Raw genomic sequence first — 23,439 nt, 5'->3', positions numbered from 1 at the left:
GAGAAGTCATTTGAAGTTTAAATATCGATCCCAATTTTTATTCGCAATTTTTCAAGAAAAGTTGGATACAACTTTTGTTTGTTTCGTATGTTCCTTTGCCAGGATAAGTTAATACATCTGGTGTGTGTTACATAATCAAAGAACTGAAAAAATTATACTTTTTTCTATATTGTGCTTGAATAAATGAGTGAGGCGTTAACAATACCCCATTGTTTTCTTTATTAGTGATTCATGTATTGTCCATGGGGTTGTATGCCGCAACATGAATCGCTTCTGCAACCATAAGACAACATGGTATATCTAACAGCGTAATGCTGTTTTTAGAACACGAATAGTTCAGAAATTTAAGGCAAGATTGATCCACAACATAGCTGATCTTTTTGATGATACAAGAGCCAAGGATTTCGATGCCGAAGAACCACCAAGCAGAGAAACATAAAATAGAAGAACGCACCGAGCAATACCGCCTGCTCTTTATGACACTGTTATCCCTGCCCCATCAAAAGGCAGGTTAGATCAGGCTCACGTATAACTGGACCCTATACGAAATGGAGAGGCAGCTATCATACCCGCCATTGTTTATAGTGGAGGTAAAGCACCCACTTTACCGCTCGACAGCATGTACTGCAATATCATCACACACAAGCGATGGAGAAAACATAAAACATAACACCAAACAACGGGCGCAGCAAAGCGCGCAGGGCCCTTCTAGTCTAAGTCTAAGCAGCCACGTAGCGACGCCATGGTCTCCTTCCTCCTTCTTTGTCGCGGCGTCCTCACACCTAGGGAACGGGTAGTGAGGCTCGCAGTTCTTTCCCCCTCGGCCCTCTCCTCCGTCTATTCCCCCCTTGTTCCGGCCATTTTCCCCTGCCTCGCATACATGTTCCTCCATGGCGTCACCACACGAGCCTACGCAAACATGGCCGCTTTGCTAGTTTCCCCTCCAACACACAAATGCCACACACTAGAAGCAAGTCCGCTTCCACCGCGCACCAATGCCGCACCTCACACACGGGCGCGCCTCTTGTTGTGGGTCACGGTCACCAGTTCTCCCTCGTCGTGTGCATATTTGCACCACATGTTGCAAATTATAAACCGAGGTGTAATTTTTTTTGGCCTTTTTCTTTGCATCTACATCACGTGTCATATACATCACCTCTGGGCAACCAGATAGAAATTCCAAAACGGATATGGCCTAGCAAGATCTAAAAGATTGCACCTATAGAACTTTAATATTTCAACACCATCATCGATATCAGGAAGACGATCTCGACGTCGTCGGATGAAGGGGCGCGAATCATAGACGAAGTCATCTCCATTGACGCAAAGGCGGAAAAAAAACGGCTACCAAAACCTCGTACCAACGGCTTGAACCCTGGCCAGGGTCGCCGCGTGGCGGCGTCGGCCGATAGAGCTCGTCGTCGCTGCTCTCCTCGAGTGATGAGCGGCACGGGCACGGGCGCGATGGTCGGTGCAGGGACGCAGACGACGCACTGCCGCGCAGCAGCCAAGTCTAGAAGTCGCCTCTGCTGCTCCGCCTCCTGCCGCTCCCAGTTCCGCCTGGACCAGTCGAGCGCGGCATCCATGGGGAGCACGTTGTCGGCGGGGACGAGGTCATTGAGCGACCTGGCGATCGCCTCCGCCACCGCGACGTCGTCGGCACGCTTGGCCTCCTCCTCAACGAGCTGGGACGCGACGGCGGCTGCTGCGGCCTCCTTTTTCGAGGTCTTCCTCTTGCGGCTGCGTGAGGGAGACGACGGCTGGTCGCGGTCTGGTCGGCGGTGGAGAGGCCGGCGTCGCAGGTGGAGGAGCCGATCCGCTGGACCTCGACGCCGACCTCGACCCAGACGACGAGGAGGACGATGCCATCCTTCGCGGCGTCCAGGAGCTACTGTGCCGGCGCGACACGGTAGGCGCCACCGACGGCGACATCCCCAAAACGGGGGAATTGCCACCCTCGATGTGTGTGAGCATGTTCTCGAGGGTGAAGCCAGGCCTGCTCCACCAGCGGCGGCCGACGACATTGTTTCTAGCGGGAGGAGGAGGACGGCCGTCGTACGCGGCGAGTTCTCGCACGTACCTTCGCCGGAAGAACTCCGTCCACACATCGTAGTTATCCGGGAAGAAGCGTTGCTCCGCGCGCTGCTCGTCACTGAGGGTGGCGAGCACCACGTCGATCTCCGCCTCCAGGGCGGCGGGATCGGGATGCCGCCCGCGCTCAGGTGCCAGCCTCCGGGCGCACGGAAGTCCGGCGGCGCGGGGTAGCCCGCGGCGTGCAATAGCCTCCCCTCCTATTGGTGGAGAGAGCAACGGCCGAAGCCGTTGTTCGTCGAGTCGTCGTTTGCCATTGATCGCTAGCTCGCTCGATGAGATGGGGGAAGAGAGGAGGTGAATTGGGAGACGGCATGGTGAATGCGGCTAGACGCGGTAGTTGCGCGGTAAATAGAGGGCGACGCGCGTGAAACTGATGCGACGGCATTAACTCGCCGCGTGGAAGCTACGCGTCCGACGAAGACTGACCGGCGGCAGGCTTTTACAACACGCGGAAGACGATGCGATGAGGACGACGATCAGCCTTTCTCGCTGATACGTCTATTTTGCATCACTATTTTATATCATAATTTACTGTTATTCATTGATATATTTCATATTTAGAGATGATACTTATGTTATTTCACCTATTTTGCATGTTTCATGATTATTGGAGAATTACTCACCGGAGTTAGAATTCTGCTGGAAAAAGCACCGTCAGGATACAATACCTCTGAAGATCAACAATTGACGGAAAATATACCGAAGCTCCTATTTTTCCAGATGACGGAGCCAGCCAAAAGGGGAGGCCGAGGAGGGCCGCCATGGGCCCTCCCCATAGGCCAGCGCGGCCACCAGGGCCGGCACGCCGCCACATGGGGAGGGGGCCCACGACCCCCTCGGCCATCGCCCTTTCGCGTACTTCATCTCCCAGAAACACTAACGTGCAGAGGAACATCGAGGATAGACATAGCAGCCTCCTCGGGGCGGAAAACACCTGAGAGAAAAGAGCTCTCCGGCAGGCAGAAATCTGCCGGGGAATTCCCTCCCGGAGGGGGGAAATCGTCTCCATCGTCACCGACATTGAGCTGGACTTCATTGGGATCATCATCATCATCATCTCCACCACCGACACCGTCATCTCCACCTCTGCACCTCGTCTCCGCTGTAACATCTAGGGTTGAATCTTGATTATTTCATAGGGGTAAATTCTCCCGGTGTTGATTACTCCTTGTTATTGATGCTATTGAGTGAAACCGTTGAATCAAGGTTTATGTTCAGATTGTTATCCATCATCATATCACCTATGATCATGTTCCATATGATGTCTTGTGAGTAGTTCGTTAAGTTCTTGAGGACATAGGTGAAGTCCAAATGTTAGTTGTGAACTATGTTGAGTAATATTTAATGGTTTGATATTTAAGTTGTGGTGTTATTCTTCTAGTGGTGTCATGTGAACGTCGACTACATGATACTTCACCTTTATGGGCCTAGGGGAATGCATCTTGTATTCGTTTGCTAATTGTGGGGTTGCCGGAGTGACAGCAACCTGAACCCCCGTTGGTATATCGATGCATGAGGGATAGCAGGATCTCGGAGTTTAAGGTTATGGTTAGATTTATCTTAATTACTTTCTTGTATTTGCGGATGCTTGCAAGGGGTTTAATCACAAGTATGTATTAGTCCTAGGAAGGGCGGTGCATTAGCATAGGTTCACCCACACAACACCTATCAAAACAATGAAGATTAATCAACTATATGAAGCGAAAGCACTAGACTAAATTCCCGTGTGTCCTCAAGAACGTTTGGTCATCATAAGTAAATAAACCGGCTTGTCCTTTGTGCTAAAAAGGATTGAGCCACTTGCTGCAATTGTTATTCTCGCATTTTACTTACTTGTATTTTATTTATCTGCTATATCAAAACCTCCTAGAAACTTGTCTGTGAGCATTTACAGTGAATCCTTCATCGAAACTGCTTGTCAACACCTTCTGCTCCTCGTTGGGTTCGACACTCTTATTTATCGAAAGTACTACGATACACCCCGTATACTTGTGGGTCATCAAGACTATTTTCTGGCGCCGTTGCCGGGGAGTGAATCGCTATTGGTAAGTGGAATTGGTAAGGAAAACTTTTACTGTACGTGCTGTTTTTATTTCTGCCTGCTGCTATAATTCATTATGGAGAGATCTTCTCTTGAATTCCTATTTAGAAAATCTACTACTACAGCAAAGGTAGTGGATGAGGCGCCAGGTGAGAAAGAGATTTCATATAGAATACCTATGAAAATTATTGGACGTGTTGTGGATAACCGTTATGAAGGGGATGGAACTATCCATCCTGGAGATCATTTACTGTTTTACATGAATTATGCGGGTTATTCAAGTGTGCAGGTATTTCTATGGATGAAGTTAGGAAGAAACTATTCTCTATGTCGCTGTCTGGTAAAGCGGCGCATTGGTATAAATTGCTGGAGAATGGGAATTCTCTTGATTGGAAGGATATTATACCTCTATTTTATTCTAAATTCCATCCTCCAAGTGAAATTCACAAAGACCGAAACCGCATATATAATTTCTGGCCTCATGATGGAGAGAGTATTGCCCAAGCATGGGGGAGATTGAAGTCTTTAATGCTCAAATGCCCCATTCATGAGCTTCCTGGTAATATCATCATTGATAATTTCTATGCAAGACTTTCTTTTCAAGATAAAACCTTGCTGGATACTGCTTGTTCTGGATCATTCACACGCAACAAAGAAGAATTTAAATGGGACCTTCTTGATCGGATTCAGGAGAATACTGAAGGATGGGAGAATGACAAAGGTAGAGAGTCAGGTATAAATTATGATTATGAATGCATTGAAACTTTTATGGATACTGATAAATTTTGAAATATGAGTGCTACTTATGGTCTTGACTCTCAAGTTGTTGCAAATTTTTATAAAGCTTTTGCCTCTCATTTTTAATTTCCTAGGAAGAGTTTTAATAAGTATCATGAACCTTACAAAGATAAAACTGATTCACCTATAGGTAAATGTATCGAAGTTAAAACTGTTGATCACATTCTTCCTGAAGCTTATATTGAAAAAATTCCTTTTCCTGCTAAAATGAAGGAGTATTCTGTTATAACTAGTGTGGTTAACAAAAGTGCAAAGAAACCTATAGAACCTGAGGAGCAAATAAATGTTGAACCTGTTGTTGCAATAGTTAAAGACCTTGTGACTGAAAATGTAGAAGATGGTCACATCATTTTCTGTGAAGATGCTTCTAATATTGTTTCACATCCTAGTAAGTCTAGGAAAGTCAGTGTTCCTATGCTCTCTGTTAGAATTGGTGATCATTGTTATTATGGTTTATGCGATATTGGTGCAAGTACTAGTGCCATTCCTTATGAGCTTTACAGGGAAATCATGCATGAGATTGGTTCTTGTGAACTTGAAGATATTGATGTGGTTATTCGGCTAGCTAATAGAGAAACTATCTCTCCTATTGGTATTGTTCGAGATGTGGAAGTTCTATGCGGTAAGAATAAATATCCTGCTGACATTTTGGTACTTGGTTCTGCTGCTAGTAAGACTTGTCCTATCATTTTTGGTAGACCTTTTCTAAATACTTGTGGAGCTATTATAGATTGCAAGAAAGAGAAAATTGTGACTAAATTTGCTGGTGAATCTTATGAGTTTAATTTCTCTAAATTTTCCAAAGTTCCTTATGAAGCTGAATTGCCTAATGATGATTTTAGAGTTGAACAACTTGCATCTATTGCTCTTGCTCCTAATAATCCTTTGCAGCAACATTTGGAGGATCATGAGAGTGAAGTCTTTAGGGAAGAAAGGAATGAGCTTGATGAAATTTTCCTTCGTCAACCCATTCTTAAACATGACTTACCGATTGAAGATCTAGGTACAACACCACCACCTAAGGAAGATCCCGTTTTTGATTTAAAACCGTTGCCTGGTAATCTTAAGTATGCTTATATTGATGATAAGAAAACATATCATATTATTATTAGTGCTAAGCTTTCAGATTTTGAGGAAGAAAGATTATTGGAAATATTGAAGAAACACCGAGGAGCTATTGGCTACACTCTTGATGACTTGAAGGGGATTTCTCCCTCTATTTGCCAACATGCCATCAACATGGAAGATGATGCAAAGCCTGTTGTTGAACATCAGCGTCGTCTAATTCCTAAGATGAAGGATGTGGTAAGGAATGAGGTATTAAAACTTCTTGAAGCTGGTATTATATATCCTATTGCTGATAGTAGATGGGTTAGTCTTGTGCATTGTCTTCCTAAGAAATGAGGAATAACAGTTGTACCTAATGATAATGATGAGCTCATCCCTCAAAGAGTAGTTGTAGGGTATAGAATGTGCATTGATTTTCGAAAGGTTAATAAAGTTACTAAGAAAGATCATTACCCTTTACCTTTTATTGATCAAATGCTAGAAATATTATCTAAAAATACTCATTTCTTCTTTCTTGATGGTTATTCTGGGTTTTCACAAATTGTTGTTAGAGCTAAAGATCAAGAGAAAACCACTTTCACTTGTCCCTATGGAACTTATGCTTATAGGCGTATGCCTTTTGGTTTATGTAATGCTCCTTCTACTTTTCAAAGATGCATGTCTGCTATTTTTCATGGCTTTTGTGAAAAGATTGTAGAGGTATTCATGGATGATTTTTCTGTCTATGGGAATTCTTTTGATAATTGTTTGCGAAACCTTGATAAAGTTTTGCAGAGATGTGAAGAAACTAACCTTGTTCTTAATTGGGAGAAATGCCACTTTATGGTTAATGAAGGAATTGTATTGGGACATAAAATTTCTGAGAGAGGTATTGAAGTTGATAGAGCTAAAGTTGAAGCAATTGAGAAGATACCCAATCCTAGGGATGTTAAAGGTATTCGTAGTATTCTTGGTCATGCTGGTTTTTATAGGAGATTTATTAAAGATTTCTCTAAAATTTCAAAGCCTCTTACTAATCTTCTTCAAAAAGATGTACCTTTTGTTTTTGATGATGATTGTAAGGAAGCTTTTGTAACTCTAAAGAAAGCCTTAACAACCGCTCCCGTAGTTGAACCTCCTGATTGGAATTACCTTTTGAAATTATGTGTGATGCTAGTGATTTTGCTGTTGGTGCTGTTCTTGGACAGCGAGTAGATAAAAAGTTGAATGTTATTCATTATGCTAGTAAAACTCTTGATGCTGCTCAAAGAAATTATGCTACAACTGAAAAAGAGTTATTAGCTGTAGTTTTTGCTTGTGACAAGTTTAGACCTTATATTGTTGATTCAAAAGTCACAATTCATACTGATCATGCTGCAATTAGGTACCTTATGGAAAAGAAAGATGCTAAGCCAAGGCTTATTAGATGGGTGCTTCTTTTGCAAGAATTTGATTTACATATTGTAGATAGGAAAGGTGCTGATAATACTATTGCTGATAATTTGTCTAGATTGGAAAATATTGCTTATAATCCTGTTCCTGTTAATGATAGTTTTCCAAATGAAAAATTGGCTGCAATAAAGGTGAGCTCGTGGGATAGTCCTTGGTATGCTGATTATGCTAACTTTATTGTTTCCAAGTACTTGCCTCCAACCTTTTCAGCTCAGCAAAGGAGGAAATTCTTTTATGACTTGAGGCATTATTTTTGGGATGACCCACACTTATATAAAGAAGGAGTGGATGGTGTTATGCGAAGATGTATCCCCGAATATGAACAACAAGAAATATTGAGTAGGTGTCATGGTAGGGTTTATGGAGGACATCACGCCGGAGATAGAACCGCACAAAAGGTTCTACAGTCAGGTTTTTATTAGCCAACTCTCTTTAAAGATGCAAGTAAGTTTATTTTATCTTGTGATGAATGTCAAAGAGTTGGTAATATCTCTAGACGCAATGAAATGCCTATGAATTATACTCTTGTTATTGAACCATTTGATTGTTGGGGATTTGACTTCATGGGTCCTTTCCCTTCTTCAGAAGGTAACACTCATATACTTGTTGCTGTTGATTATGTTACTAAATGGGTGGAAGCCATACCCACAAAAAGTGCTGATGGTGAGACCTCTTTAAAAATGCTTTTAGATGTTATTTTTCCTAGGTTTGGAGTACCTAGATATCTTATGACTGATGGAGGTTCTCATTTTATTCATGGTGGTTTTAGAAAAACTCTTGCTAAATATGGTATTAATCATAGGATTGCTTCAGCTTATCATCCTCAAACTAGTGGGCAAGTAAAATTATCAAATAGAGAAATTAAATCTATCTTGCAAAAGACTGTTAATAAATCTAGGAAAAATTGGGCTAGTAAGTTGAAGGAAGCGTTGTGGGCTTATAGGACTGCTTATAAAAATCATATGGGTATGTCTCCTTATAAAATGGTTTATGGAAAAGCTTGTCATTTACCTTTAGAGCTAGAGCACAAAGCTTATTGGGCTGTAAGAGAACTTAATAAAAAATTTAAACTTGCCGGTAAGAAAAGGTTGCTACAATTGAGTTCTTTAGATGAGTGGAGAAGTGAAGCTTATGAAAATGCTAAACTTTTTAAGGAGAAAGTTAAGAAATGGCATGATAGAAGAATTATTAAAAGAGAATTTAATGTTGGAGATAAAGTACTATTGTATCGGTCTCGTCATAGATTTTTTTGCAGGAAAATTACTCTCAAAATGGGAAGGACCATATGTCATTGTGGAGGTGTATCGTTCAGGGGCAATAAAAATTGCTTCGCCGAAAGATGATGCCACACAAGTGGTGAATGGACAAAGACTCAAACATTATATTTCTGGAGATTCTTATAATGAAGATGTTGATGTTATTCGAGTGGTGACTCCGGAAACTTTCATCAAAGATCAAATTGATAGTTCTGCAGAGTTCGACTTCGAATAGGTAACAGTTTTGGTAGTAAAAAGTCCGCGTTTAACTTTCCGAACAATATTTTTGCTATTTTTAGAAAATATGAAAAATTACGAGATCGAATCGGAGCGGAGGGGACGCACGAGGGCGCGTCCCCACGTGTTGGTGCGGGCCCCACCCTGACCGCGCTGCCATATGGGGACGGCTCCTCGGAGTCTCTCTCCCACTCGAGTTCGACCTGGTTCTTTCCTTTTGTTGTGAAAGTTTTTGTTATATAATCCCCCGGATCCCCCGAGGTTCGTATATCGTCTTCTCGTCGTGTTTTGTTTCGAGCTATTTTCTGCCAGATATTATTTTCAGATCTAGAGCTACCATGTCTTTGTCGGGAACTCCGAAGGACAGCTTCTTTGAGAACGTCGTCAACCCGTATATGAACGAGCTGAAGATGCATCCCAAGGAATTGCTGCTCGTAGATGGAGAGTTACAGATAGAAGATGTCTGGGGTCCTAAAGAAGAAGGAAGCTTGGAGGACAGGATGGAGAAGCTAGAACACGAGGTCTTCACCTACAAGAAGATGGCTGAACGTGAAGTGGACATCTTCCACAAAATTGTGTCCGAACTTATTGATGAACACAAGAAGGAGACTACAAAGCTGTGGGACGATATCCTCTCGCTTCACAACACTACCAACAAACTCCAAGCGCAACTTTATGATGTTCAGAATCAAAACCGTGAGTATGAAAACATGTTTAAACACATAAGCTATGCTGTCAGTTTCAGGATTCCTGAGAGCAAGACGTCGTTTGTTGATGGAGAGCCTCTTCCTTGGAAGTTTGATGACAGGAAGAATTCACCATCACCACCGAAGGAGTAATTCATAATTGGTATTGGTCCTTGGTTTGTTCCAAGCTTGGGGGGAGTGTCGCAGTATCACATCATCACTATCTTTTACCTTTTTTACTATCAAGTAGTGTCATATCATGAGTAGGGAAGTTATCATATAAGTTGGTTGCAGTGTGGAAGTATCTCTCTTTTAGTTGGTTATCTATGTATCCCTTGGTGTGAGTTATCGTTATGGAATATTAATGAGAAGTTTTATCATTTACGTTTTACACACCTTATTTTAGTTTGCAATTTCGGTTATATGATTGATCTTGTTGTTAGTGTTGGTATCACTTTGGGAGCATCAAGTAAATCTATTTGGTTTTGGCAAACTTAGCATTGGTCAACAGCAACAATACTTTGAAGCTTAAGTAGAAAAGAGGGAAATACATGTAGATATATTATTTCATTATCTTTCTTTCTTGTTAGCTAATGAGCTTAGTATTCTGAAGTTAAAATTGTTTGTGCTTACAAGGAAGACGTATGATTGTTTCTATCACATGTATATTTGTTTGTTTCCCTCAACTCTTATGCTTGCTAACCAACCTTGCTAGCCAAAGACATGTACTGAGAGGGAATTAATGCTTCTCGTGCATCCAAAACCTTAAACCAAACCCATGCCATGTGTGTCCACCATAACTACCTATTATGTGGTATTTTGCGCCACTCCAAGTAAATCTTTCATGTGCTACCTTTAAACAATTCAAAATTTATTATCTCTTATTTGTGTCAAATGTTTTATAGCTAATGAGGAAGTATGTGGTGTTTTATCTTTCAATCTTGTTGGGCGAACTTTCACCAATGGACCAGTGGCAACATCCGCTTATCCAATAATTTTGCAAAAAGAGCTGGCAACGGGGTGCCCAGCCCCAATTAATTAACTTTCATTAATAATTCTCTTCACATGTTTTGCCCTGATTTATCAGTAAGCAACTTAATTTGCAAATAGACACTCCTCCATGGTATGTGAATGTTGGAAGGCACCCGAGGATTCGGTTGGCCATGGCTTGTGTAAGCAAAGGTTGGGAGGAGTGTCATCCATAAATAAAACTAAAGTACATGTGTAAACAAAAGAGAAGAGGGATGATCTACCTTGCTGGTAGAGATAACGTCCTTCATGGGAGCCGCTCTTTGAAAGTCTGTTTGACAAGGGGGTTAGAGTGCCCACTACCATTCTTTGACAACAACAAACACTTCTCAAAACTTTATTTTTATGCTCTCTATATGATTTCAAAACTTGAAAAGCTCTAGCACATGATTTAATCCCCGCTTCCTTCTGCGAAGGGCCTATCTTTTACTTTTATGTTGAGTCAGTAAACCTATTTCCCTCTATCTCAAGCAAGCAATTGAGTTGTTGTGATCCAACCATTTGTATTGTGCTCTATTTAATCATGTCTTTTATTCTTCCTTGTTTAGTACAAATTTTATCTGAATGAATATGACTTTGAAGGTTATCAATGATTATGAGGAGATTGTTATGATTGAGCATTTAAGATCTGCCATATAAGCTTTAATATAAAGGCTCTGCTCGAAAGATAAGTACAATCTGTTAATTGTTCTTTGACCAAGAACGAAGTTTGCCATCACCAATTATGATTTCCTATGCACCTTTATTTGTGATTTCCCTTTACTTGTCTCGAGTTGAGTTATATGAGGAAGTTGTTTACTAGAATGTCTTGTGTGAATTAATAAATGTGATGCTTCTTGTCTGTATTTTATTTATCGACTCTTCACTCCATAAACATGTGGTCTTGTTTACCGAGTTCAGTTTCGCTTGGGGACAAGCGAGGTCTAAGCTTGGGGGAGTTGATACGTCCATTTTGCATCACTATTTTATATCATAATTTACTGTTATTCATTGATATATTTCATATTTAGAGATGATACTTATGTTATTTCACCTATTTTGCATGTTTCATGATTATTGGAGAATTACTCACCGGAGTTAGAATTCTGCTGGAAAAAGCACCGTCAGGATACAATACTTCCGAAGATCAACAACTGACGGAAAATATACCGAAGCTCCTATTTTTCCAGATGACGGAGCCAGCCAAAAGGGGAGGCCGAGGAGGGACGCCATGGGCCCTCCCCATAGGCCGGCGCGGCCACCAGGGCCGGTGCGCCGCCACATGGGGAGGGGGACCACGACCTCCTCGGCCATCACCCTTTCGCGTACTTCATCTCCCAGAAACCCTAAGGTGCAGAGGAACATCGAGGATAGTCATAGCCGCCTCCTCGAGGCGGAAAACACCAGAGAGAAAAGAGCTCTCCGGCAGGCAGAAATCTGCCGGGGAAATTCCCTCCCGGAGGGGGAAATCGTCGCCATCGTCACCGTCATCGAGCTGGACTTCATTGGGATCATCATCATCTCCACCACCGACACCATCATCTCCACCGCTGCACCTCGTCTCCGCTGTAACATCTAGGGTTGAATCTTGATTATTTCATAGGGGAAACTCTCCCGGTGTTAATTACTCCTTGTTATTGATGCTATTGAGTGAAACCGTTGAATCAAGGTTTATGCTCAGATTGTTATCCATCATCTTACCACCTCTGATCATGTTCCATATGATGTCTTGTGAGTAGTTCGTTAAGTTTTGAGGACATGGGTGAAGTCTAAATGTTAGTAGTGAACTATGTTGAGTAATATTTAATGGTTTGATATTTAAGTTGTGGTGTTATTCTTCTAGTGGTGTCATGTGAACATCGACTACATGATACTTCACCTTTATGGGCCTAGGAGAATGCATCTTGTATTCGTTTGCTAATTGTGGGGTTGCCGGAGTGACAGCAACCTGAACCCCCGTTGGTATATCGATGCATTAGGGATAGCAGGATCTCATAGTTTAAGGCAGTGGTTACATTTATCTTAATTACTTTCTTGTATTTGCGGATGCTTGCAAGGGGTTTAATCACAAGTATGTATTAGTCCTAGGAAGGGCGGTGCATTAGCATAGGTTCACCCGCACAACACATATCAAAACAATGAAGATTAATCAACTATATGAAGCGAAAGCACTAGACTAAATTCCCGTGTGTCCTCAAGAACGTTTGGTCATCATAAGTAAACAAACCGGCTTGTCCTTTGTGCTAAAAAGGATTGGGCCACTTGCTGCAATTGTTATTCTCGCATTTTACTTACTTTTATTTTATTTATCTGCTATATCAAAACCTCCTGGAAACTTGTATGTGAGCATTTACAGTGAATCCTTCATCGAAACTGCTTGTCAACACCTTCTGCTCCTCGTTGGGTTCGACACTCTTATTTATCGAAAGTACTACGATACACCCCCTATACTTGTGGGTCATCACTCGCCGAGAAGTCGCAGCCGCGCGGGAAGTTTTCTCGGTGTTTCCCGCGCTTTCGTTTCGTCCGGACTCCCCGTGCGCTCCCTGAGGGCCGAGGATGACCTGGGATCCACGGATGGATGAAATCCCAAATCCGGACGAAAACGAGAATCCGGGGGCGCGACTGAGCTGTTTTCGTTCATTTGAATGAAAAAAGGCGTTCTGGAGGCCTTTCTGGGGAGACGGCTGGAGATGCTCTTATGTATCAGTGGTAGTCAAGGGAGCATTCTGGTACAATACCATGACTCTGCAATGATTTGATAATAAGATGCCTGATCGAAATGTTCCACATAGGGCAAATTTGTCTCTGCTGCCCGGTTTCTATGATGTTGGCATGATTTTTTTCGACGGAATGCTCGAAATGAGTTCCGGCTTTGAATTAACGAAGACATCAACCGGCTAGGAGTTATAATATGTGTTACAACACACACGCGCCAAGCGCAAAACGAAACTCAAACAGAAGACAACACAAGTAACGTTAAGCCTGCCGGAGCGCCAACTTGGTCCATGAAGAGGGAGCTTTGCCTTCTGCAACACCAGAGCAATCACGGCCATGTCCGCACCAACAAACCTCCACCGCACCAAGACTGCAATTCACGGGGAACTCAACGACGGTTCGATCACCTAACAGAGCTTGAGGAACCAAAAGAGGGAGGGTGGTCTTGCGGCGATGCCTCCAAGAAGGTGAATGGCGCTAGAATGCGCCATCGTCGCCGGCAGAGACAAAAGGTCCTGCAAAGTTTTGACCCAGACCCGAGAGCCACCACCCCTGGAGCTCGGGCTAGGTTCAGACCAAGAACACAACATCATCCCCTAGCATTGGGATAAGCACACCGGTAAGGGCTACAACCAGACGCCGACCTATCAAAGTCCCCCAAGGCGATAGGGAGGACATCAGCTACCGCAGCAAACTGTGTAAAAGTAGTCAGGCCAACCCTACGAGAGGGTTACGACACCAGCGAGAGATCAAAGGGTGATCCACAAGACACTACCAAAGAGGCATGCCCAAAGCGAGGCCCCCAAGTAGAGCAGATTGAGGCGGAGGGACGGAGCCCATCACTTTAAACAGGAGAGACATCATCGAGACGCCTTCAACAAGGAAGCGACACCCGCAGGTGCCGCGGTCACCAGCACAGCCATGGGCAGCTTTCGCCGAGGTGGTCTCTCTGATGATATAATAGATTGCTTTACCCAATCTGTAAGCTGATTTGGACAGGTAGATGCTTCTTCATATTAGTGTAAAATGAGATTTGAGCTTCTCGAGTAAGGAACATAGACGCACAATATCGGCCGTATCTCTTCTTCGTATAGTACGAAGCGCACAATATCCCTCCAGTTGGAGGTCGTGTTGGATATATAAACAAGGGAAAAGCTACAAGAAAGCGCCGCATAGAACGTGCTCCCGTGCGACGTTTCGTTAAAAGAAAAAAGCGCACGCGTCTCTGTAGAAACAGAAACAGGCCCACACCGCACCCTACTCCTCTTTCCCCACCACACGCTTCTCTGAACAGACCACCCCCAAACCTTATCTCATGACCGTAATGGGGAGGACCACCGCCGGGAGTCCGCGTTGTGCACTGTCGCGGGGGTCGCGGGGAAGCTGCCGCCGAGCACCGCCGTGGGTGGCCGCCGCCGAGCACAGCCTGATGTGGCGCCTCGCCGGGCGAGGTGGAGGAACGCCGCTAGGAGGCCTCCGTTGTGCGCCGCCGCGGGGGACCGCTGCCGAGCACCTCCGTGGGTGGCGGCCACGAGCACCACCTGGTGTGGCGCCTCGCCGGGCAAGGTGGCCGCCACGAGCACGTCCGCAGGTGGAGCCTCGCCGGGGGATGTGGAGGAACGCCGCCGAGAGGTCGACGCCGACCACCCGCATGGGTGTCGTCTCGCCAGGAGACTCCGACGCCGGTCGTGGTAGCTGCACACCGAGATGCCCATCGGCCTCCACAGGCAAGGAGGAGATGCCCACCGGCCAGCCTCTCTGGTTTCTCTCCATGGGAGGGCCTTTGTGGAGTTCTACCAAGTACAGTACTTTGCAGAGGGGAGATAGTAGGTGTATTAGTACTAATTGCCAGGTTAATTTAGTAGCAATTGCGAGATTAGTTTGTAGTAATTGCCAGATTAGTTATTAGGATTTCGAGATTAATTAGTGGGAATTACCAAATTAGTTAGATCTTAGCTGCCAGATTAATCATGATTAGCTGCCAGATTAGTCTGGTGTTTTTTGGTGGTGACATACTATTTTCACTAGTTGTTAAAATCTGGCAGCTGAGTCAAATTTATCTGATAGTTTATCTAGTTAATTTAGAAATTGTAGCCTACAATTTATTTGTCATGTTTATATACAAGATATGAACTGATGGTGTCTAGGAATGAAATGGAGGAAATATCATACAACAGTGACAAGTTTTGTCCGTCGTTGGTATTTTAATTGAGCACCATACCGCATGGTAAACAAAAAAAAACTAAAAAGCAGTACATGAGCTGCATGTGGGCTTACATTTTGGGGGAAGCGTGGCAGGGATGCTTGTCTGCTTTTGCTAATTGTCAGGGAAACTGTGGTGTGGGGCCGGGATGCTGCATGCGCTTGCTAATTAAAAGTCAGCTGGGCGGGCTTTGAAAATCCGCCGCACGGACCATGCACTTGTGCGGCGCTGCTATGTAGCGCAGTCCTATAAACAATGTGACTCTACGGCTAGAACGAGGCGACCTTATAATCTAAGTTTAAATAGAGAAATGTGAAATATGAACATCGCAGACTCCGTGGCCCAATGGATAAGGCGCTGGTCTACGAAACCAGAGATTCTGGGTTCGATCCCCAGCGGAGTCGTCTTTTTTTGCTTTTGGGACAATTTATTTTGTTGCCACGTTGACACCATTCTTGTGAAAAATGGAAGTTGATGCTATTCTTGTGAAAAAGCGGAGTCGTCTTTTTTTGCTTTTGGGACAATTTATTTTGTTGCCACGTTGACACCATTCTTGTGAAAAATGGAAGTTGATGCTATTCTTGTGAAAAATAAAAAGGAAAATATTGATGAAATGTGGTGTCACAAAAAATTAATGAAATATGCATGAAACCTAAATCATACGGCATGTGGAAATGAAAGATCAATTTATTTTGTTGCCACGTTGACACCATTTTTGTAGCCGTCATCTTTTTTTTTTTTTTTTGCTTTTGGGACAATTTATTTTGTTGCCACGTTGACACCATTCTTGTGAAAAATGGAAGTTGATGCTATTCTTGTGAAAACTAAAAAATAAAAATCTTGATGAAATGTGGTGTCATAAAAAATTAATGAAATATGCATCAAACCTAAATCATACGGCATGTGGAAATGAAAGAGAAATTTATTTTGTTGCCACGTTGACACTATTCTTGTGAAAAATGGAAGTTGATGCTATTCTTGTGAAAAATAAAAAGAAAAATCTTGATGAAATGTGGTGTCACAAAAAATTAATGAAATATGCATGAAACCTAAATCATACGGCATGTGGAAATGAAAGAGAAAAAATACGTTAAATTAATTTTATTAAAATTTCAATAAAAATTCATATTTGTTCTATCGCTAGAAAATCCCACAAAAATCAGAAACATCTGACCATTAGTTTAGCTAAGTAATCCATCACAACCGATGGATTGTAGAATTATCCTATAGGCATTGAGGTTCAATAAATTTACCCACCAATGCCATTAATAAGTCTCCTGTATCGGTTCCAATGCCTAGGTAAAAGAGAGAAAACAATTCTACCGCCGCCGCCATATTCGGATCTCACATAGGCTGCTGCCTCCGTGCGGCATACATGCCCACCAGCATTGCATGCCATGCAAGAGATCGCTGGAGAACTAGCTAGCCTCATGCATGCGTCTTGTATGTGCAAAAGAGAGCCGTCAAGCTGTAGATGTGTTCCGATCGATCTCCAGGCATGTCCTCGCGTAAGTAGCTGCCGCCGCCGTAGAGCCGTGATATTGTCGCTGGTTCCGATCGATCTCCGGGCATGTTCTCGCGTACGCATACGCCGCCGCCGTATTGACCTCTGTACGTTCCCTCTTCTGCAAAAGAGAGTCGTCACGGGCGTATCCTTGCATATGCTGCCGCCGCTGCTATATTCCGATTTCCAGGTTTGTCCTCGCGACGCTGCCGCCACAGCTGTATTTTTTCTGTACGTTTCCTCCGCCGGTCCAATCTCCTTGTCGTGCGGCCGCCTGGGCATGCATACATAATCGTTGGAGGTTCCTTGCCTTAGGTATGAGCCATGTTGCCATGTTAAACATGGATGAATGGATGGATCGTGGGCTAGCTTTGCCTTATGTATGCTCCTTGCATGTATGCAAAAGAGGGATGAATCGATGGAGGACTTGCGTCATGCAAACAACCGGCCATCCCGGAGCAGGTAATGTCACTTGACAATAATTTTTCATGCTTCAATCTATTTCTTTACTTTGTGGCATACTCTGAAAATATGCATTGCAGAACAAGATGCGTCATGCAAAAAAAAAATGGTGCAAACTGCTCTGTACTGAGTTTTAATTTTGTAGCATACACACCTGAATTTTTGTTTCAGGTAATTTTTGGTAGAAGAACTTCTGAACCAAAAATTTCCCAAACAGACTAGCCAAAATGAGGAAGCAAACAATAACTCAAGATTCAACACATACTTTTGTAGACAAAATTACTAGATTCTGTCGAGTGGATTTGTTATTACTAGAATCAGGCTTAAAAATATTCAGCTTTATTCGATTTGTTATTTGCACTCTATTAGTTCGAGGGGATTTGATTTTGACAATTATATATCTGTGCCTCAACGCAAGTTCTGTCAAGTACTGCTTTAGAGGAAATTAGGTTCTGGTGCTTGGCGTCGGCTAGGTTGCCTACTTATCGAGCGATATGCTTGATGAGCAACCCAAAACAACAACCAAAGGCTAGGTTGTCTACTTATAATCATGGTTCATAGCCCTGTAAATATTTGTACTTAATTATAGTGATTAGTATTGATATTGTGTTCCTTCGACTGTTTCTTCAAGTGTGATCAATGATCGGAGAGAAAGTACGGACCACATGGACTGATATCTACCAGACCTGGACCTTGCGTTGAACGACTTAGACGAGGACGAGATTGAGAGCTTAATGCGCCATCCAACAGCATGGTAAATATTCTCTTCACATTTTCAGTTCCATTCCTTCTTCATTCTCATTATTTTTAGCCGCTGGGCTAAGCATTTAGGTATTCATGAATTGTGTACTAGCCAAAGCTACCAGTACTGCATTTCAAATTACCCTCACGGTCTGAATTGTAAGTGTTTTGCAATGACCCTTTTATGATAGTATTCACCATCAATTGTGTTATATCTATACGCACACATCTTAACGTTCATCCCAATATATTCTGCACGTGTTCTATTCACGCTAATCGTCACTCATATTAATAATTGTTGTTTACCCGCTTTATTATAAGGTCCCTACTTTTTTTCAGCTGAAATGTTTTTTACGACGTATCAGGTTAGGATCGGTAAGAGTTGGCAACTATACACAGAACTAGATTAGACAAGGTGATTAATTTGTTATTTACCTATGTTCACTGCAGCTACAGCATAGTACTTACTCTAGGGTAAGTGCATCAGCCAAACCGACATGCTGTTATACAACGGCATTTTGAAATGTTTACCTGGAGCTAACATCCCATGAATCATGCATCCATTTGGTATTTCAGTTTATTATTTAGAAGATCAAGTTTTATTTCCCTTGCAGCACGATTATGCAATTTTATTTGAATGTATTGGTCTTCTACGGGGTGTGTTGTCGCTATATTCATATTAATCATTTAGTGCTATATGTTCTATAAGATTTGAATCAATCACTTGAAATTTCCTAGACATTAACCTTCTATTTTTGCCTGCTTTACTGATATTTTTTACTATTTAATGTTGAGTTTGGTATAATTTCGGTGATTTATATGGTAATGTCTGCAACGGGGTCCTGCTATGCTCAGGTTCTAGAAATAAAAACTATCCCAGTATTTTCGTCGGTTTTTACTGCAGTATATATAGTACCAAACGTTGTTTACTTTTGTTACATGGATAAGCTAGACACATGGCCCTGATAATTTATTACAGTGACAGTTTTATAAGGTGTGATGCTGAGACAAAGTGAGTTGGAGCTAACAACATCTCATGTATCAGCTATTTAGCATTTGTTCTAACTTTTAAATCCGCATATAGTTCTTACAAGTTCAGGTGCCTTTCTCCTGAATGGTGACAATACTCCTCTATTTGAACTGGCTAGAGCTATGTCCTGAGAGGTGAAAGATAAGGTGTCTCGAAGATATATCAATGCTAGGTATTGAGTGTGTTCTTCTTTCCTTCTCATGGATAAAGTAATAATACATATTTTCATTTCTATACGAGATCCAACTACGAACCTTGATTTTTTTGGATATAAGAATTTTCTTTATCTAATGACAATGCCAACTTTCTTCAATCAGTGAGTCTCGGTGGAGCTAACACAAAACTAACAAAGGGCACCGAGACATTTGTCTTCTCAAAGTAGATAGCCTGCAACCAACGCGGCAAGCCTCAAGCTCCTGGTAAGATAGAAGGTGCCTGACCTTCGTCAGCACAAACGTCCGCCATCGTACTCCAACAACAGTACCTCATGCTCCATTTAAAGGCTCAATTTGTGGTCAATGGAGAACATGGGCGAGCTGATTTCGGTGGATTCATAGGACAGGTGGAAAAGAGTGGAGACACCTAGATTTGTTGATTCCTGGGAGCGGACACAACCAGATCTATAGATTAGGAGACAAGCGGTGAATAAAAAAAGGGAAGAAGTGGGACAGTGGGCAATTGGAAAAAAATGAGATGTCTTATGAAAGGGATTTAAAAAATAGAAATAGCTCCTCGAGCCGGCAAATGCATACACATCAGGAGGAAATGCAACATATACTAAAAGAATAACAACTAATTTTACTCCGTACAAGCTAAGTTCTTACCTTCATTCAAAATATATATAAATGAAAATTTAATAAAAATCCAAATTATTTCAACATGCAATTCTAGGATTTAGATAAATGCCGATTTATTATTACATCGTCAATAATTCTTTTAATTTATTGACCGTATAAATAATTTTAAGATAGCATGAAGATTTCGTGGTTTTGCTAATGAAAAGAGCTCGAAGCACAAGAGTGATCATTTCAAAGTGGTTGCTAGAAAAATGTGACAACCAAATTGGACCCGAACATACTTAGAATCGAAAGAAGCCTGGTGACCGGGTGTATACGTGAGCACGCGGTCTTTACTCAACACGTGTCTAACGTCTGTGTGTTCTGCCGTTTGTCATGGTTGTGGTCGTACGCCGCCCCGTATGTTGTACGCCTCTGATGCCGCACTCCCCAAAATCGACGGCCGCAGGCCCGCCTTCCCCAAAATCGGCCGCCGCACGCCCGCCATCCCAAAAATCGACCGCCGCACGCTGCCTCCCCGCACGCTCGCGAAGCAGATAAGGCGGTCGGCCCTCTCCTCCTCGAGCTCCATCCCATCTCTCACCCCCTTTCCCCGATGAACTTCCGATTCGCCCCCAACCTCGAGTGGCGCTGCTCACCTGCTCCGCTCGAGTGGAGCTGCCCACCTGCTCCGGCGCTCCGCTCATGGCGCCCCAGCCCAGTGGTCTGCTGCGAAGCCTTCGCTATACGGAAGTTCGTCGCCCGGGCCCCGTAGCTTCCCCTTCGCAATGGAGGAGAGGTTGGGCAAGACCCGCTGCGATACCTGAGATTTTGTTACCAGGCGACGAAGTGGTGATCCTTGGCGACGAGCTCCTGCCGTTGCTGCTCTCTAATTGACTGACGGAGCAGGATGGATTGGGCTCTCCAATTGACGGGCTCAATTTTGGTTCTATTACGTTTGATACTGCTTCCTATATCTCCAAATCGTATGCGGGAGGACTCCAAATCGGAGTGGAGGAAGGCCACAGGGGCCTGGCGCCCGCAGCGGACACGAGGCGGATGACTTCCTGGGCGACGCCGAGCAGCGCGACATCGACGAAGATGACCTTGGCCTTCGAGTGCCGACGTGCCGCAGCAGGACGGACGCCATGGCGGTGTCCAGGCGCGAGTTGAGCGCACAGAGGACGGCGCCGGACATCGGCACCGCGAAGTGCAGCTCGCACATCGCCGGGATATTCTGGGCGAACACCACGACCTGCACACAGTTCAGAACAAATCAGTCAAAAATCACTCGATTCTCAGCGAGACACCTCCAAATCAAAATCGATTTGGTTTGGGGCTAGAGGCGATTGTAGCCGAATTGGACGTGCCTCGAGCCAAATTGTAGCGAATCAGTATTCTTAGCAAGTCGCGGTGCTGGACGCGGAGGTCGCCGCCGGCGACGGACACGACGGCTGGGCGGTCTGGGTACACCAGCACCGACCGCTCGAGGAAGGAGATGGGCGTCAGGGGCGAGTGATTGGTGGCGCCGTGCTGGTCAGAAAGTACGCTGACATCGCGTACCAAGGGTCAAGGAGCGTGCCAGAGAAAGATTAACGCCGTATGGTCACCGTGACCCAAAAAATGAATCTCAAAGTTGATCCAACAGCAGCTAGAGCGTGCTCACGTATACACGCGGTTACCAAATCCACTCTCAGGGCTTCGTAGACTTCCTTCTTCCTTCTAATAGCGGGTCTTACCCAAAACTATTTACCTTCGTATAAGTAATTATAAGAAATCATCAAGATATCGCCCGCGCATGTGCGCGGGCCACTGTGCTAGTTTCAATAAAAATGAAAGTTGATGCTATTCTTGTGAAAAATAAAAAGAAAAATCTTGACGAAATGTGGTGTCGCAAAAAATCAATGAAATATGCATGAAACCTAAATCATACGCATGTGTAAACAAAAGAGAAAAAATACGTTAAGGTAATTTTATTAAAATTTCAATAAAAATTCATATTTGGTCTGTTTGAAGATTGGTCTGTTTGAAGGGAGAAAAACTTTTCAAAACGTGTACAAGATTGGTGTGTTTGAAGATTTCGTCACCAAGAGCCCTAGAAGTAACATATACGCATAATTTAAGGTTGCGTCGATTGCACACACCAAACTTCCTAAGTCCAAGATCAAGCCAAGGAAAATACCAGCTGATGATAATGATGATGATCGGAGGAGGACGGGGTATTCTCTTCTATGGCAAACTATTGGATCGGACACAAACTCTCCTTCTTCACGGATGACGCCGTATTAATGATCAAGCCAACAATGGATGAGGCTTTTTATGGGTGGTTGAACTATTGCGCGTCTTTGGAGATGCGTTGGGGTTGAGATGCAACCTGGCAAAAAGCTCCGTGTCTCCAATTCGATGCTCTGTGATTGATCTGCAACCTGTTTTGGAGGTGCTTGGATGCCCTGTGAAGAGCCTTCCCGGTACAGGGCCTCCCTTTGTTGTTACCAGACTTTCTAAGATAAAGCTACAATTTTTGGTGGATAAGATAGCAGGAAATGTACCAACGTGGATATCTTCACATCTGAAAAAGGGTGGCAGGCTTGTGTGCATGAATTCAAAGCTAGCAACATTGCCAATAAATCATGTGCTATCATTGTACGTTCCACCTTGTGTCTTCCACACGGTTAACAAGCTCATTCGAGGGTTCTTCTGGCAGACAAACAACAAAGGCAAGGAAAGGGCATTGTGTGGTGGCCTCTGAAACAGTATGCACGCCGAAGGACTTGGGATTGTTGAATATATAAGCAAATATCCATATGAAATAATCCGTACAAGTAATTGATAAATCATGACTACGAAAATAACAAATAAACTAATCATGCAGATTAGTAAGGTAGATGAACAGATCACGTCTAAACAAGATAAACTGATCACATCTACCACACAAACTAGAAGAAGAAACTCTAACAGAAACTGAAAGAGAAACGACAAGAGCACATACTTCGCAGCAGCTTCGTTGTCGCCCATGTTGAGGTTGTCGAAGAAGTCGCTGAGATCCGGGAAGAAGTTGTCGTTGTGGAGAAACTCGTCCGATGACGACGTCGTGATGCCAGTAGTCGCGCCGGAGCGCTCCCCAAAAACCTGATTGCCCCTCACCCGTACAGGTTCACGAGAGGCAGGGTTCCGGAGGCCTACTGTCCAGGCAGTCGGTGCACGCCGACGGACGGGATGAGGAAGACGGAGGCGGCGGCGCAATGAACTGGAAACAGGTAGTCGCGTATGCGTCTAGTCACGGCGGCTAGGGTTGCGCAGGGTCTTATATAGTGCGGTTCGGGAAGGTCGTGGGGCGCAGCCCACGTCCGAGTCGGCACAGCCACAATCCAGAAAAACCGAAAGGC

The 23,439-nt window shown here is 43.7% G+C and overlaps 1 non-coding gene across 1 annotated transcript; it reads left to right on the top strand.

The window, feature by feature from the left end:
* Positions 1-15,871: 15,871 nt before the first annotated feature.
* Positions 15,872-15,944, top strand: TRNAR-ACG (transfer RNA arginine (anticodon ACG)). Its single transcript has one exon. It is a non-coding gene; the product is annotated as a tRNA-Arg (tRNA).
* Positions 15,945-23,439: the final 7,495 nt, after the last annotated feature.

This window comes from Lolium perenne, chromosome 6 (assembly GCF_019359855.2).
Source record: "Lolium perenne isolate Kyuss_39 chromosome 6, Kyuss_2.0, whole genome shotgun sequence".
Lineage (NCBI taxonomy): Eukaryota > Viridiplantae > Streptophyta > Magnoliopsida > Poales > Poaceae > Lolium > Lolium perenne.
The sequence above is the reverse complement of the archived record's forward strand: the minus strand, read 5'-3'. Positions and strand labels throughout refer to the sequence as shown.